This window comes from Chinchilla lanigera, unplaced genomic scaffold, assembly GCF_000276665.1.
Source record: "Chinchilla lanigera isolate Chin_1 unplaced genomic scaffold, ChiLan1.0 scaffold00114, whole genome shotgun sequence".
NCBI lineage: Eukaryota > Metazoa > Chordata > Mammalia > Rodentia > Chinchillidae > Chinchilla > Chinchilla lanigera.
In genome coordinates this window covers 1,375,835-1,393,224 of record NW_004955515.1, presented here as the reverse complement: position 1 = coordinate 1,393,224, position 17,390 = coordinate 1,375,835, and the positions used below count along the sequence as shown (strand labels likewise).

At 44.1% G+C, this 17,390-nt stretch overlaps 1 protein-coding gene across 4 annotated transcripts in view; it reads left to right on the top strand.

Annotated features, from left to right (window-relative positions):
- Positions 1 to 17,390, top strand: part of Syk (spleen tyrosine kinase) — a 71,414-nt gene that overhangs the window by 6,982 nt on the left and 47,042 nt on the right. For 2 of the 4 annotated variants that reach the window (XM_005408868.2, XM_005408871.2), the window contains exon 1: positions 12,693 to 12,884. The exons of 1 other annotated variant lie outside the window; for it this stretch is intronic. The gene's annotated coding sequence lies outside the window, so the exon portion shown is untranslated. Of the gene's footprint in view, positions 1 to 12,692; positions 12,885 to 17,109; positions 17,141 to 17,390 lie in introns of those variants that run through there. One more of the 4 variants, XM_013506884.1, reaches the window with a different exon arrangement.

The window sequence follows — 17,390 nt, the reverse complement described above, 5'->3', positions numbered from 1 at the left end:
TATAGACATACAAAGCTAATCAACCAATGCCTCACTGACAGTTTCTTTCAGCAAGGAAATACAGGACAGTAGAACACGCGACCTTATTTTTTTATTTATTTATTTTTTTTTTGGTTTTTCTCCGGTACCAGGAACCGAACTCACGACCTTGCGCATGCCAGGCAGGCGCTTTTGCCGCTGAGCTAAATCCCCAGCCCCAGATTTGGCTCATTTCGAGAGCCGTGAAGGAGTCTGCTCAGACCTCTTCTTGGCTCATAGGTGGCTGCCTTCATCATCATGTGACACTCTCCCACCTCAGTGAACGTGTGGACAGGTGGTGCAGCACATGGTGTACCTAAAAATGCAATTAAACAAGTTCATATGCCTATAACATACAACATGTCTTCCAGTTCAGATTGGAAAAATGTTTTTTTAAAAAGAAAGAAAAGATCCAGGGGAAAATGAAAAATGAAGGTGATCGTGGGGAAGAAACACTGCAGGAGTGTAATGCAGTGTTGTCATGGAGAGTGGGGCGGGAGACACAGACTACGAATGGGAGCGTGTGCAGAGCAACGAGAGGCTCACATCTGTGGGGCTGGGGACAGCTATGAGTTGATGGTCTTGGGAAAATGGGCTAATCACTTGGGAACAAAACTTCACTCTGTACACCAAAATCCAGGTTCAACAAAGAATACACATAGAGAAGGGAAGTAATAAAAATAGTAAAAGAAACCTTAGGCAAGTTTTTACATAATTGTGCTCTAAAGAGGCTTCGCTAAATGTGGTAGGGTTTAGGAATCCACAGTAGAAAAAGATTGACGAGTATGATTTCCTAAACTTTAGGCAAACCACTATACAAATTTACAAATATATAAATGAGTGAAAAGGCCTATAAGTGTGTTTATTTTTAATGCTTATCCTAATATATCAGTGGCCTTCATATGGAGTGAGTTCTTTCAAATTAAAAGGAAAAACCTCGAACTGAGCATTGGCAGGACCATTTTTGGCAACATCTTTTGAAATGTGAAACACTCAAATGCCTTGACTCAATCATTATGCTTTTAGGAACTTACTACACATACAAGTTGACAAAAATGAGAAATTATGTGTATGTATACAGTAATTTATTGCACCATTTGATTTTATAATACCCAAAAAGGGGGGAAATATGTATCAGTAAAGGAATTAGCTAAATAAAATACAATGTATGCACTGGATCCTATGCAGTCTTTTTTTTTTTTTTTTTTTTTTCTGGTACTGGGAATCAAACTCACGACCTTGCGCTTGCCAGGCAGGCACTGTGCTGCTGAGCTAAATCCCCAGCCTCTCTATGCAGTCTTTTTAAAAATATGAAATTTTTGTACATCAAGGTATAAAGATGTTCCAAATCATATTAATGAAAAAGCAAGATGTAAGAAGTCATGATATATTTTTAAAACTCATGCATGTATATAATATGTAGTTGACACTGGAGTGTCATTTACTGTACATAGATACGTATCTGCCTATACATGTGTGTCTGTGTGTGTGTGTTCGTGTGTGTAAATTTGCAAAGCAGCCTGGAGGCATATATACCAAACTGGGGCAGCAGTTATCTTCGAGGGGAATAGAATGGGTTTGGAGAAAAAGTTGAAAAATGTAAACACTTTTCAATACCTTTGATGCTCATAAGTGTGTGTTTTTTTCAACTCAGAGAAGAAAGTCAGGTTTTCTTGGGGAAAGAAAAAGAGTGAATAGGATTAGATCAGGAAAAGAACTCATTTTGAACCACACCATCCCTCAGGACTGTGGGAGTGATTCTGCCTTCAGAAGAAGGATGATACTTTGAGAGGTCAGGTGGCTTGCCCAAGGCTGTCCAGCAATGGTATTCGAAGTTTTTAAACATGTTTGCACATGGTCACCTGGAAGCCCTTCTTAACTTCTGATGCCTGAGCCCCCTCAAAAGATGCTGGTGTGGTCTGATCTTCAGCCCTCTCACCCAACATTCCCAAACAGCAGATCAGGGGGAGGCCCACTGTAGAACTAGTTAGGAAGAGTTTATAGCACATAAGCACATCTTGGGGGGATAATAAGCTTTCAAGATTGGAATCAGGAATTGTATGCTGGGTATAATGCCAGCTCTGTGTGCCTTTGATTACAGATTGGCAGACCAGTGTGGTCCCTCCATATTTGGGGTGTGTGTTTGTTTATATTTGTGTGTGTGATGTGAGAGCAAGATAGAGACACTTGTTTGCTCTGGACACTTCTTTGCATGGAACCTGTCTTCATGAAGCCTGTCAGGAGAAATCTGCAGAAATTTTGGAGGAAGGCATTATTGTGAACCTGTCAGTATGCTGTGCTCTCAGCACACTACTGACACACTTGTAGGAGACAAATACACATAAAATAACTTTCAGAGAAGGAATGTGCACTCCCACCATTACCGTTTTCTATACAAGATGATTTGAATGGCTTTTGTCTTTGCAATAATTTTTTTAGTGTTTTTCTTGTGCCCCTGCAGACCATTTGTTGTGTGCCTGCTTATGTGAAATGTTTTTTTTTTTTCTCATAAGAAGGATGCAAACAGTTCGCCTCATGGTTGAGACCCTGGGCTGTGGTTTCTTGGGTGTCTGGGCTTTGCAAGCTGTGGCAGCTGATGACCAAACGCTGCTGCCACTATGGGCCATCTGGGAAGGACTGTGCTGCCCCCACAACCGAGATGCCCTTGCAGCAGTGCGCTGCAGCCATCAGAAGAGTCCCTAGACCTACTGCACATACTTCATGATGAAATCCCTAGGACCATGGCTTTGACACACAAATGTCCAGTTGTAAGAAGTGCCTCCTGAGTCCCTTTCTGGGGCAGTGTGATTGAGGCACTAGGGCCCAGGGTTTGTACATACATAAACTCTTACCACCTCTTCTACAAGATGAAGCTAAAAATACCCCCACCCCTTAGGGTTGTTGTCAGGCCCCAAGGTGCTCTATGCAAAGCACCCAGCTGACTGGCTTGCAAAAAAGAGGCCATCTGCAAGATGTTCATGGCTAAAGGTGGGAAGTCAAGGGTAAACAGCTGCTGGTCACCAAGGAATTGAAAAAGGAGGTCTCTTACGAACAGTGTGATTTTAAAAGACTGTGGGAGGGTCACAGAAACAAAGTGACTCTTGCTCTATAGTGTCGTCTGACTTTGAAGCAAGCTGTCTATACACTAATAATGTACTTGCGAATTAGTAAGCTGGTTTTGATAAGCAACACGTGGAGAGTGTTTTCCCCAACTCCGCTGCTTCCACCCTCAATCACTGGAAAAGGGCACCTTGGGATTCATGGCACCACTGTGACACTGAAGCTCTAAGACAGTGTGTCATGTGACTGTTGCCCTTGTTGTGCACTTCTGACGTGTCTTGCTGGAGGCTGTGCCATAGTCAGGCTTGTTTGATTGGTACTTCCAGAATGGCACCTCTTTTGCATAACCTAGGCATTAAAGTTCCTTTCTGATACTTTAATCTGTCAGATATGCTTTGGATACAATAAACTAGACACTGGAGAAAATACATTACCCACTTAAGAAAAAGAAAGCACAGAGCCTCTACGTCTAACCCAAGTGGGAGGAGTTTCTCTGCTAGGGAGGGCTGTGTGAGGTATTCAGGGTGCAGCCCCTCAACACACATGGCCATTTGCATTTTAGTTACTTAAAATTTAATAAAACCAAGAGGTCAGTTAACAGTCACACTTGCCACATTTCAAGAGCCTGTGCACACGTGTGGCTAGGGACTGTGTCAGGGAAGACAGGGATTTCCGGTGATCACAGCAAGAGCTGCTCAATACCAGGTAGACCTGGGCCTCATGGCATCAGTCCCCCAAGGAGGGGTTTTACCCACCTCCCACCTTTGCCAGCTCTTACAGCTACTATTCATGGGAAGGACCTTGCAGTTAATATCTGCCACTCACTGTGTGTTAACACTATGGTTCCGTTTTCTTCTGGGGACCCAAAGCTGGGAGTTGATGGTCACCCATGTGCCCTCACCTGCGAGATGACAGCCTGAGTCTTGTCCACAGGGAACTGGTCCTTTCATCCTCAGTGACCAAAAATTCACCACAACACAGTAACTTTCCCAATATGTGTGCACACGCATGCACAGGCCCATGCCCTTGCAGTCCTAGTCTGTGCCTGCTGTGAAGGAATACCATGGAAACTGAACCAACTCCCACCTGGTGCCCTGCAGGGGTCTTATAAATTACAACACAGCTTTGGAGAAATCAAGTGTCTTATTTACTTGTCTCATTGCTGAGACAAAATACCTGACACCCAAAGTTAAAGAAGGGAAGGTTTATTGTAGCTCACAGTTTGTAGAGGCTTCAGTTCATAGTTGGCTGGCTCCAAGGCAAGGTAGCATGGCAGAGAGGCAGCTCGTGGCCGAACCGGGCAGGCAGAAGGCAACAAGCACCAACCAACAAGCTACTACAGCAGCGCTCTTTTTGTCCCTTATAGTCTATCCAGGCTACATGCCCTTAGGACCGGTAGCATTCACACCCAGGGTGGGCCTTCCCATATGCACACCCAGAACTATGCCAAAACAATCAGTCGACCAGTTTATTTATTTATTTATTTGGGGGTGTACTGGGAGTTGAACTTAGGACCTCATGCTTGCCAGGCAAGCGCTGTGCCACTAAGTTATATTCCCGGCCCCTACTGGACAAATTTAGCAACGCCACACCGTGGATCCCAGCATCACTTTAGATCCAACCACTTCTGAAAAGTCTCACCTATGACCCAATGAGGTTTTGGGGGGACATCTAGACAAAGGTAACCCAGCCTTGGGTTAGGTATCTGTGGTCCAGAACACAGGCAGCCCTCTCTGTGTGTGAGTCTTGCATCATTGGACAATTTAACTAAACTCAGAAAGAAAATATTATTTTAAAATGTGACAATATTGCACACTGAATATTTTTTTCATCATTCTGTCCACAATACAGTATAACAACTACATATGTGGTATTTGCATTGCATGAGGTACTGTAGGTGACCCAGGGATGACTTAAAGTACACAGGAAGATATAAAGAGATGATATGCAAATGCCATTTTGTAACAGTTGATACATTGTGTCAATGTGAGAAATTGAGAAGTTTAGAAGTTTAAGCGACTCATAAAGGAGCTATGGCCCTTACACTATAACATCCTCATCCTGTGCAAGGGGGAGGGCACACAGATATGTAAAGGCTATACCCAGTCTGAGGGGTGGAGTAGCTTGCTTACATTATAAGGGAGGAAAAGAGGCTTGCTTTCCCCACTTCTGTTCTTGTTGCTTTTGCTGTCTTCTGACATGTTGAAGTGTTGCCCCTGTGCCATGCCACCCTGCCTTGGAGCCAGCTGATTATGGACTGAAACCTCTGCAAGCTGTGTGCTAAACAAACCTTTGCTTACTTAATTCTGAGCGTCAGGTGTTTTGTCTCAGCACTGAGAGAAAAGTAACCAAGATAGAATTTGGTACCAGAGAAATGGGGTCATTACTATGACTATACCTGACCACGTGGTTCAAGAGCCTTTGGCAGTGGCTTGTGGGAAGAGTTTGAAAAAGTTTAGAGATACCCATTGAAAAAGTAGAGTTGGAACACCTTAAGCTGTTCTGTATGGGAGATTCTGGTGAGAGCTCAGAAGACCAAAATTCTGATAGAAATCCTGCTGGTGAAGATCAGGCTCGAGAGGTTTGTCTTGGGAAGAAGGACTGCATTGGCTGTTGGACTCCAGATGATGTATGTTATGGCTTGGCAGAAAATTTGTGTGCATTTTTCTCATCTGCAGAGATTTTGCCTAAAACTGAGATTAATTGCAGCCGACTAATTAATCTGGCAGAATAAATTTCAAGGCAGTTGAATGTTGAGGCAGTGGCATGGCTATTATTGGGGGCTTTTAGCCAGATCTATGTTAAGAATCAAGAGCAAACAGCCCGGCAGGATGATTTAAAATGTGAGTTTGGCCAAAAAGGAAGCTCCAGTAAAGCTGTGGTCTACAAAGAGCTGAGGTGATGTGGATTGCTGAGAAGGAACAGGGGAACAGAAAAGATGGCCTGAAGGCATCACAAAAAGCAGCAAGTTTCCACCCTTTGCAGCCTCAAAACTGCAGAAGTGAAGGACTTTGCTTTGAGGAGAAAGCCTCAGAGCACCACTCTGAGAATGGTTTCAGAATGGTGGCAGCATAAAAAAATATGTTCCTCAGTTTTGGATTCAGAGTGCCCAGAGTTCGAGGCACTCAACCCCTACAGCCAAGAGAAAGGAAAGCCTGGCTACTGCTCCAGCTGGCAGCAGACCTTGGCACCATCCACTTGGCTCTGGTTTTAGCTGCATGCAGAAAGCAAGAGTTCTGAGGTTAAGAAGGCTTACACCTCAATTTCAGAAGGCCTGGGAGGCCAGGCAGTGTGCCTCTGAGCAGGCAGTGTGTGAAACTGGGTGTGAAGCCAAATGTTCAGTGGAGACCCCAGAAGTATGGAAAAGCGAGGAATGTGGATCATCTAAGGAAAGCTGCAAGGAATGAAATGTTTATCTTGTGCCCTTGAATGTTAGAAGTGTTTAACTTTTCATTTGTACAGGGGCTTGCAAATAAGAGCTTGCCTTACATCTTGGAGGAGACTTGGGACTTGGCAATGCTGAAACTGTTAGGACTTTGGCAACTCTTGCAAATGGACTAGATGCCTTTTGCATAAAGGGATATGAATGAGTATTTGGGGGACTAGGAGCAGAGTGTTATGGTTCTAATGTAATATAATGTTCATAGACTTAGTACTGGTTCTTAAGGATTGTTAAACCTGTGTTATAATGTTCAAACTGTGAAATAATAATAAGTATGTCTTTGTATCTGGAAACTAGTTTAAAGAAATGTGTCTGGTTGCCAAGTTGACAAAGGGTGGATTGTAATGGTTGATACACTGTGTCAACTTGAGAAGTTTAGAAGTTTAATGAAGGAACTCAGCAGAGGACAGAGTGGGGTCACTGGCTCAGCATATTTCACTCTAATGAGGAACATTATTTTTTATGCTTAATAATATTTGTGTGTGTGTGTGTGTGTGTGTGTGTGTGTGTGTAAGAGAGAAAGGGAAAGAGAAAAGAAAGAGAGTTTCAGAGAAGAGGGACAGTGACATCCATACTTGCCATCACCTAAGCCATCAGGTTTTTTGATATTTATGTTACTCAGTCACTTAGAGTGTTTGGCATTTTCATGTATCCATGAAGTTTCAGTAGAAATGTTTAGGAAGAAAAAACAGAAAGCAATCTCAGAATGACCACGGCAGTCTATGTAGCACTCTGTACCTCTGTTGGCCTCTCTGATTGTCCTAGCTTGTCCAGATCACTTTGTTTTAGTTCTTTAACCCATTCAGCCTATTAACTTACAGTGCACCTCACATGTGTTAACAGGGTTAGGTGCTGGGCTATTGTGTTAGCTGCCTGTTACTGTAACAAAATAATTAGGACAATCAACTTATAAAGAAGAAAGTTTAATTTTGGTTCACAGTTTTGGAGGTTGCAGTCCATGATCATGGCATCAGCATGTGTGAAGCAAGTCCACTCACCTGGCTGGAAAGCAAAAATGAGGAGGAGGAAGGAGCCTTTGTCCCCTTGAAAGTCAAGTCCTGTCTCTTAAAGGTTCCACCACCTCCCAGTAGCACCAAGTTGAGGACCAAGCCTTTAACATGGGCCTTTGGGAGACACTTCCAAATACTTCACAGAAAATTTCTTGTTTAGGGCTCTGTGTCTTTCCCTGTCACTCTGTTCTGCAGGAGGTGTTGGCGTGCATGGTTTCTCACCATCCCCAACTCTTCCAAGAACATCAGGAAGGCACACTGTGTCTTCATGTGCACCATCAGCTGTCCTGAAAAGATGTGTGTGGTTTTCTCAGAGGCCCTATGTCAGCCTCCTCTCTCTGTGACCAAATAACCCAGGAAATACAACCTGAACAAAGAAATGGTTATTTTGGTTCCAGGTTTCAGTACATGGTTGGCTGTGAGCCTGTGATAAGGAACACCTCAAAAACTCGTCCAGAAGTGTGCTTTGCTGACCCCTGTGTGTCTCTCAGTCCCACCAAGCTGGTAGTCAAGGTCAAGATGAACTGTCACCGAGCCTCAGTGTAGGTAGAGTGGCAGCTGATGGGCAGATACTTCAGTTTTGGCTTTAGGGTCCATATCATATATGGTGAGTTGTGCAGTATTTTGTTTTTACTTTTTATGTGAAAAAAACTTAAATTTTTATAACAAATATATTCTGACATTATGGCCAGGAAAAGAGCGTCATTTATAAGTAATCGTACACTCATGACTTAGTTGTAGGAATAGTTTGTCATATTAGCTTTATCTTTTTTGGCTTAAGTGTTTTTAAAGTAAACTATAGAGGTAGAAGTTCATTTCCTAAATACTTCAATATACCTCTCTTTTATAAAGACAATAATATAGATGTTCCAGGGCAACTCAACCACTATGTGTGAGAACCAGGCACTGGTGCCATGAAACTGAATAAAAAGTCAGACAGGTCCAGATCTTCACAGAGTACAATTTCCTGGGGATGTACTGACAGAAGGGAAGTCTTTGTCAGTAGCAATTCTGGGATTTGGGTCAGAAGAAGGGGTATATAGATAAAGGTATGGTTACAAGTGTAAATATAAGTGTATATACATATTATGTAGATATACATAACAATGACTTCATCCAAGCCAGGCCATACCTGGTTTATCTTAAGTTAACATCAAAGAGTCAGGTATATTCCTGAAGTCAGAGTCCAGTGTGAAAACTCTACTCATGACTCTACTGGGTTTAGTTATCTACAATATGCTGGGATGCTATGTGGGGAAAGCAGACCAGCATTACTCAGGAGTAATTTTGGCAGCTCTAGCTCAAAATAGCTACAGTCAGGATGCACTGTGTCCTACCTAATTTAATTAATGTTATTTTGTGTTCTTTGAGCTTATGTGAAGCAGCAGACCCACAGGGTCTGGTGAATAGGGATATGTGGGCATAGCTTTCTGGAAGTGAGGTTATATCCTCCAACAAGGAGGATACCTCCACCTCTACCACCAGCACCAGTGTAGGTTGTACTTACCAACACACTGGAGCATCTCCAGACCAGCTCTTTTTTTGTTGTTGTTGATGTTTTTGTTTTTTTTCCGGTACTGGGAATCAACAGACCAGCTCTTTGAGGTGAGTCATGTTGGTCTCATTTTGCAGATGGAGAAACAGAACTTTAGGGATAAAAGTAGTGCAGCCAGTATTTGGACCCAAGTACTCCTCCAGAATGATCTGGAGCAGGTCTTGGAACGGCTTCCCAGACATCTCTTACACTACATAAACTAAGGCTTTTAGGGATGCTCCCAATGGATCCTTCCCAGTACAAGGTCCACAGAATGCAGCTCAACCAAAGTGAAAGAGAAAAGCAAACATTGCTTTCAAAACACAAAACCCCCAGGGATTTTTAGTTTTGGGTTGTCTTGATTTAGACCTCAAGTTTTGTTAAAGTTCATATGTAAGAAAAGAAAGGGGTTAAGAGAATAAGGCCCATAGTTTCTTCATAATTTTGGACAAAGTTGTGGTCTACCAAGGAGTCTCCTAGAAAGTAGTCAGTGAATATCTAAAGTCAGGAAAAGATCTGCTAATTGTGTTGGATTTGGTGGCAACATGTAAAACATTATTTTCCTTCTGTATTGTGTACCCACACAGCAAAACAAGGATCTAACATGTTGAGGCAGAAGTCATTTCGGACTGTCTCAGTATCCTAGAAAACATGGAAATGTGTGCACTGTGTGTCAGTTAAGGAACACAGTTCCTGGGGACATGGAGCATCTGGTAGTGATTTGGAATGAGGAGAAGTGGACCAGACTGCTCCAGCCTGGAGCAGCCCTGGGAGTTCTTGGATTGGAAATGCACAACTGGAGATAAAACTGCATTCACCTCTCATTCATTCATGCAGCAAATGCTTATGAGCCAGGACTCATTCATCTATTTACTCACACATGTGTCAAAGTTATGGACCATTGATTACAGGATAGTCACATCATAACCCCTCTCCATGCATGTTCACTGGAGAAAATGTTGTGGACCACCTGGTAGACACTAGCTAGCTAAACAAACCTTAGCAAAGAGAGACAGTCATCACTTTCAGCTGTAACCCATGAAGAACTCTTCTGTCCTTCCATTAAGAAAGCTGGACAGAATGAGAATTAGTGACTTTTCTTACCTAATGAGAAGCCTGAGGTCTCAGGAAAGATTGATACCTGGTGTCTGTAGAGATAGGCACATCCAGAGGAGATGATGCAAACATACTGACCTGAGGCAGGAGCTGTCAGAGCCAAACAATGCTAGAAGCTATTAAATAGTGATTTTGGTGGCTTGCTGAAGACTGACTGTGGACTAGTTTGTGGGAGAAAAGCTCCTACGAGTTGCAGTCTTAGGATGGCCTCCACTTTTCTCGGTTTTCCCTCCAGAGACCTTATTTCCCTCTGGAGACCTGGATATGTTTAATTAGGTATGGTAAGGCACACAGACAGGGGAATGACTTTTCTGAAGGAGGATGTTTATACTCACAGATCCCTGAGAACAAGAGGCACAGTGCACCACTTAGGACTTCACAGGAAAACACCAGAGTCGGCCAATATGCAAGGGGAGTGAAGGCACAGCAGCAACAGCCTTTGTTCTGCTTACCTACAGGAAACATGAAGCAAGGCAGGGCAAGCAGGCATAGGATTGGTTGGTTTGAATGATCTCAGCAGGCTGGAGGAGAGGGCTATCCATCCCTAGTTGCCTGTGCCTGGAGTGATAGGAGAGAGGAACAATGGTGTGGTTTGTGAGAGCCTGCTAAGGAAGTAGTTGAGAGATAGGCTTTTGATTGGTCGGTTTACATATGAGGGATGTTCTACTATCTCTTGAAATTGACCAGTGTTGGGAGAGACAATATAGCCAACATTTTCAAGGCCCTTGATACCAAAATCTTGGAAAGTATAGACAATAAAAAGGCAGGCTAGTACAGAGCTCACTGAGTTGTGGAAGATCTGATAAAGAGCCCTTCGTGGCTTTGGTTGGAGAAGGGGTTAGTGACAGTTATGAAGTGTACCTGGAGCCTTCACCATACAAAGGGTTACTCTTCAGAGAAAAGTACTCAGGGCCTTACCCAAGCTGGGAATCCCCAGGTGGATTACTCATATTCCAGTACCCTCTTGACTTCCTGTATAAGTTAAAGTACAAAGTTCTCACAGTGATCCGGCCTTCTAAAGATTGTTATATACTGATAAAGGAATCAAATAGCCAATAAGACATAATACCCCTAACCAGTACATAACACATAACAACACAGCATCAAAATCCACAAGGCAAACAATGATTTAACTGAAAAGAGAAATAGACAAGTCTACAATTATGATTGGAAGTTTCCTTTTCCCTCTACCAGTAATTGACACACCAAAGAGACAATCAGTATGGCCATAGAAGCTTGAGCACCACTGTCAGCAAACGACATTAATAAAATGTTCAGTCCAAAAGCAGAAGAATGCACATTCTTTTCAAGCTTACTTGGAACATTCACCATGATAAAGGGTGTTCTTGCAAAACTTGTTAATAAATTTAAACCAATAAAACTCTTCCAAATTATGTTCTAGGAAAAAAAAAAATTAAACTAGGTAGTCACAAAAAAGAGCTGACACACACTCCTTTCCCAGTGTTTGAAAATTAAATAGCAGACTTTTTTTTACAACCTAGGACTCCAAGAAGTCTCAAAAGAGATATTAAAATGTTTTGGAAAATGCATAAATGAAACTACAACTTATAGAAAGTTTGTAGATGCAGTAAAAGCACACATAGAGGAATATTTATAGCAATATGTGCATATATGTCTTAGTGCATTTGTTGCTATAAAACTACCTGTGATCAGTTATGTATTTTATATTCAAAACAGGTCTATTTTGATATCAAAACAGGGCAGGTTGCATTTCACGATGGGAATGTATCTTAACATGGAATAGATCACACATGTAGGGTGGCCTTGCTTTATTAACAACCCACTCTAGAAGGATCTAACCCAGTGCCTGGAGATCTAACTCTTACAAGATGGATATTAATGTTTTCTGAGGGTGCCATCCACAGTGACTTAATTACCTCACAGTATGTCCTGCCTCTCTTAAGGGTCTACCACCTTAACACTGCCACGCTGGGCACTGGGACCCAGCTCACAGCCCCTGAACCTTGGGACATACCCCCAAACCCTATCCAAATTAAAATGTATATAGAGATAAAAGAAATCCATAAAGTCAGGAACCTACAATTCCATATTAGCAAACTACAAAAAGAGGATTAAATTAAACCTGATCAAGGAGAAAAGAATTGAAGCAGCAATAGTTGGAATTCCAAAAAGGAAAACAGAAGAAAAATCAGTAAAATCCACATTGGTTCATTAAAGTTATAATGAAATCATTAAACGTTTAGCCAAGGAAAAGTAGAAAAAAGCAGAGAAGAAAGTTTTGCTGTATCCTAAGACCAAGTTGCTTTTAGTAGGAACACCTGGGAATGCAGATTTCCTGGCTGGCCACACATCAAGGGGTACAACCCTGTTCCTTGGCTCCTCTTCAGCTTGTGAAGGCTGCAGGGAACCCTGTCCTCAGAGTACAGCTTCATTTTGAATGTGAAATTAGAGGAGGCCCCGGGGCGCACCCAGTAGGGCCCTCACACTTCTGCTTTCTGGCTTGTTTTGCAAGCTGACACTTTGAGGAAAGGCCACTTCCCTAGTTACAGACACCGTCCGGCAGCAGGAAACCCTCCTGCCTGCTGAGCCGGGTTTCTGCTTTCACCCCACTTCAGCAGTTCTCTGAAAATCCTTCTCTCTTGTTCATGCCTCTGTCCTTCCCACACTCCATGCGGGCTGGTACGTGCATGTGCAGACTCGCGTTTGAATCCAGGAAAGGCAGGTAGGTGAGACTTGAGGAGGTCCAGTGTACTGGGACAGTGTTACCTTGGGACCCCTGTGTACCGAGGGTGTGGGCAAGAGGGTGTTAAGGTTCATGGCTGTGCTTAAGTTCTCTGCTTTCCACCAAACCTACTCCCAGTCCAAGCTGCGGTGTTGAACAGTTTGGCCTCCTGGTTCTTGCCTGCAGTTCTCGTGTGGCTCAACCATCTTTCTCCCCTGGGCCTAGCATTTAATACTTTCTTTAAGGCATGGGTATACGGTTATGTGTCAGATCCATCCTAAGTTTCTGGGATATTTTACAGTCATGAGTTTCCCACACTTATTTCTTAATTGGCCGGGAAGAGATGATAATGAGTTTTTGTATGCCTTCAGCAGAACTCAGGTGGCTTCTTAGTGCAGTTTCAGTGTGTCTTTATTTAAATTCAGTGGATTGGTTTTTCTGGCAGCTGCAGGGTCCCTGTACAGGTTCTGCTAAAGAGGTAGAGTGACAGAAATGCTCAAATAGTGCTCAGAGGCTGGAAGCTCCAGCCAGGCACTATCGGGTCTCACGGAAGTCCTGTCTGCTGACTGAGCTCATGGCCAGCTGACCACTGCAGCCTCAGCCAGGCCTCCCCACTGCTTTGCTTTTTTGGGCTTAGAGCAGAGTCAAGGAGAGCTTTGAGCCTTCACTGCCCTGTCCATCCACCCCTGTAGTTTTCTCAGGCAAAGACAAGATCAGGGAGATCCACTGTGGCGGGTATTTTCAAGGTAGATGCTTTTTGTCTGGTAGTTTTGGCAGTTGTTGGTGTTTTTCCCAGAAGGGAGTGAGTGGTGAGTGGTGAGTGGGACACAGTTCACCGGCAATGTTTCACTGGACATTTTCAGGCTCACTGGCTACAGCCCTACCCTGTCCTTTAGGCATGATCCTGGCCTTGACCCAGTTTTTAGTCATGTTTTCACAAAGCCTGGCTCCCGTGTTCCCACACTGCTGCTACTGAACCCGGAGCCATGCTCCTGCTAGGCAAGTGCTCTGCCACTGAGCTACATCCCCAGCCAGCTGGTGCTGTCCTTAATAACCGTGTCCCCCTCCTCTGATCCCACCTATGTGACCTGTGCTGTGCCAGGAGGGGCTGCAAAGGGGGTTGCTGGGGTGGAGCTGGGCTGGGCATCCCACCTGACACAGTGACTTTCTTGTCCTTCCTGTTTTGATATTCTGCTGATGGCCAGCAACAGTCCACCCTCAACTCACCTCCTGGCTGCCTTTTTCCCCATCTCGGAGGTGCACAGGGTTAACTCAATTATTCTGTAGCCATAAATATCACTCAGGGAGTGAAATGCTGGGTCGTAGCAGAGGTTTTCATACATTGGACTGCTTACAAATCACCATGAAGCTGTTTAGAGTTTAGGTTTTCTGTCTCTGGCTTCTTTGCTAGACTGTGAAGACCTCGGGATCATGTTTCCAGAGTGTGTCTGGGACAGGTGCCCTGAGGCCAAGGGGGCTTCAGACCAGAGGGCATGGAGAGCTGGAGCTTACTCCAAGAAGCTCAGTCTGCATGTGGTTTGAGTTGTCACAGCAAGATGCAGACAGAAGCGTAGCTGGCGGAGAACCTGAGAGACACACAGTCTTAGGATGGCAGTAGGGTTCATAGTTGGATCCCTGCTCTTCCTCCCAGGAGCTGCTCTTTTCAACATGTTGTCAGGGAGGCTCCTTTTCAATCCTGCATGGCGCCTAAAATTACAACTAGCACGTGGTAGCCACTCAGCTGTGCTATTGACTGAACCAACACTTCAGATTTTAAAGTTAAGTCCTCTTAGATAGGCTGGTGGCTTATTTGTAGGCCGGAATATCCAGAGATAACATTCCGATGGACATCAAGGAATATTTTCATGTATGTGAATTACATCTAGGCGGGTGTAAAAGAGGACTTGGGAGCATTGCTTGCAGAGCCTGAGACAGCCCACAGGCTGGCTGAGATAGGTCAAAGTTGACTGGGCTAGGTCAGCCTTTCCTTTATGCATTTTCAGGTCTTTCAAGTTCTGGAAGTGCAACAAAAGAACTCAGTTCTGAAGGTTTGGGTATTGTTTTCTTGCATTGCCGCAACTCTTCTATTTCTAAATGACAATAAAAATCATGCTTGGCAGCCTTGGTTTTACTTTTCGTTTCAGCAGTGTGGGTCCCTGTATTCTAAGAATTGCCCTGGGCTTGCCTGCAGAGACAGGACCAGGAAGGGTCCACGGAGTGAGTGAAGAAAAGGCTCCCGCTCAGGGAACCACTGTCTGTGCAGCACAGCATGGGGCAGGCCGCCCAGTGTTCTGGGGACAGGCCCTCAGGGTGCTCTCCCCGAGCACAAGCTCATCTATGTTCACGAAACCAGGGGCACACACAGGCTGATTTGGGCTCCTGAACTCTGGGTTCATCCCTCCATGCCGAGGCCCCATGTTGTGTCCGTGTTTTGTGTTTTTTCCTGTATGATGAGACCCTGGCAGAGGAGGCGAAATTCCCCTCATTGTGCAGACTCATTGTGTGTGGCTGTCTGGAGAGCCACGTGCTATGTGGCGTGGTCCCGTGGAGTGTCCCTTTGCTTGCTCATTTCTCTGCAATTAACCAGCCCAGCAAGACTGATTCTCCCTCTTGGTTGGATTCATTCCTCTTTCTTAGGAAAATTAATCGAACCCACAAGGAAATTTTCCCTTTTACCCAAGTCCTGACACTTAAGTTTTTCAGTTTAAGGCTGCAAAGGCAATTCCGAGCACATTTGAATGGGGTTGCTTTGCATTGGGGTGCTGTGTGGTTTTGAGTGTGATAAACCTACATTTGCATCTTCTCAATCCTGTTCCTCAAACGGCATGAATTTGGCAGAAATTACCCTCCAGTATTGTTTCCCCATAGAGCCATGTACTTCTGCCTTGGTCTCTGCTACATGGGTAGCTCTCAAGGCCTGTTTGTGGAAAAATGGGCCACCTTAAGTTGCTAAGTGCTGTTGGGTATGTTCACTGCAGGAAGTTGGAGGGGCTGGGGTGCGTGGAGAGCAGCACCTGCAGGAGCCATGCTTCAGTGACAGCCAAAAAAGCAGAAGCCTGAATCACAGATCAGAGCCCTTTGATAACAAGGATGGGTAGGGAAATTAAGAAAAGGGTACAGAGACCCACACTGCCTCTTCTGGTTCCGCACCCAACTAGAAACATTGAATTTAATGTAGATTTTGGGAGTAATTTATTTAGAAGTATGGTCTTATATATAAATTGGTGGTTTCCCCAAAACATCCAAAGCAAAATTATGTATCTTTGTAAATGAGGTTGGATCTCTGCAGGGAAGGTAGGGGACAGAAGAGGAAAATTATTTATAGTCAGTGTTCATTGTTCATGGATCCCCTATTTACAAATCTACCTATTCACTAAAATGTATGTGCAGCCGTAAAATGAATCCGAACAGAGCTTTCGCTGTCACTTTGGATATGTATAAAATGGTGAACATTTTGAGTTGGCTGAAACATGCACTGAGGTTGGCTAGAGCAACACTGCCTTTATGTTTCAGCTCTCATGGTATAAACAGGTGGCATTTCCTTGTTCTACTTAGTGCCACTTTCATTTGAGCATTTTTGTGCTTTCTGTTGGTGGCTTCACAATTTAAAATGGTCCTAAGCATAGTGCTAAAGTGTCGCCTTGTACCTCCAAGTATAGGAAGACCGTGAAGTGCCTTGCACAGTGATTGTGTATGTTAGATACACTTCCTACAGGCCTGAGTTATTGTGCTCCTAAGAGCAACAAAATATATGTGAAATAAGGTTCTTTAAATAGAAACACATATAAAACAAGGTTATTTGTTGACTGGTTGATGAAAACATAACCAGTGGATCCTAAGAACTGAGTCTCATGTTTTTCCTGGGAGCAGTGGTGCAGAATTTGCAAATTCACAGTTCCTGGTAACTCTGTAGAACAGAACTACCGCGAACAAAGAGAGTAGCAACTGTATTTTGTTTCATGCATTAGATGAAAAAATAATAGAGTCAAGAGTATGGACACTGATGAAATGGAGAGAGGAGAAAAGAGAGAAAGAAATGACAGAATGTATGTTTCTGAGTTCTCGTGTTGGTGGCAGTAGGCCAAACTGGACTTTGGGTTCGTCTTTGATCCTGCTTCCCTAATCTGTGAGTAGTAGGCCTGGGTGCTGTGGTCCTCGCTGGACTGGGGAGCCAGTCCTGTCACCCACCCTTCATCCACAGGTAGAGTGGAGATGAAGGAAGAAGGGATGAGGGCGGCAGGATCCAGGCCACGGGGGTAAGTGTGACTCGGCTCCTTCCTTCTGACCTCCTCTTAGTCTTCTTGCCCCCGATGCACCAGAAGTTTCATCCTGACCCTGCTGGTACAGCTGTGACCTCACCCTTGCCTCCCCAGTTTCGGGCCAGTCCACAGCTCACATGCTTTTCAGCCCCTGGCTGCTTCTGGCCCTGGCTCTGTCCACATTCGAGATAAGCCGAGATAATCCCTGCTGAACAGATCACCCTAAACACAGTGGCTTATAAGAGCA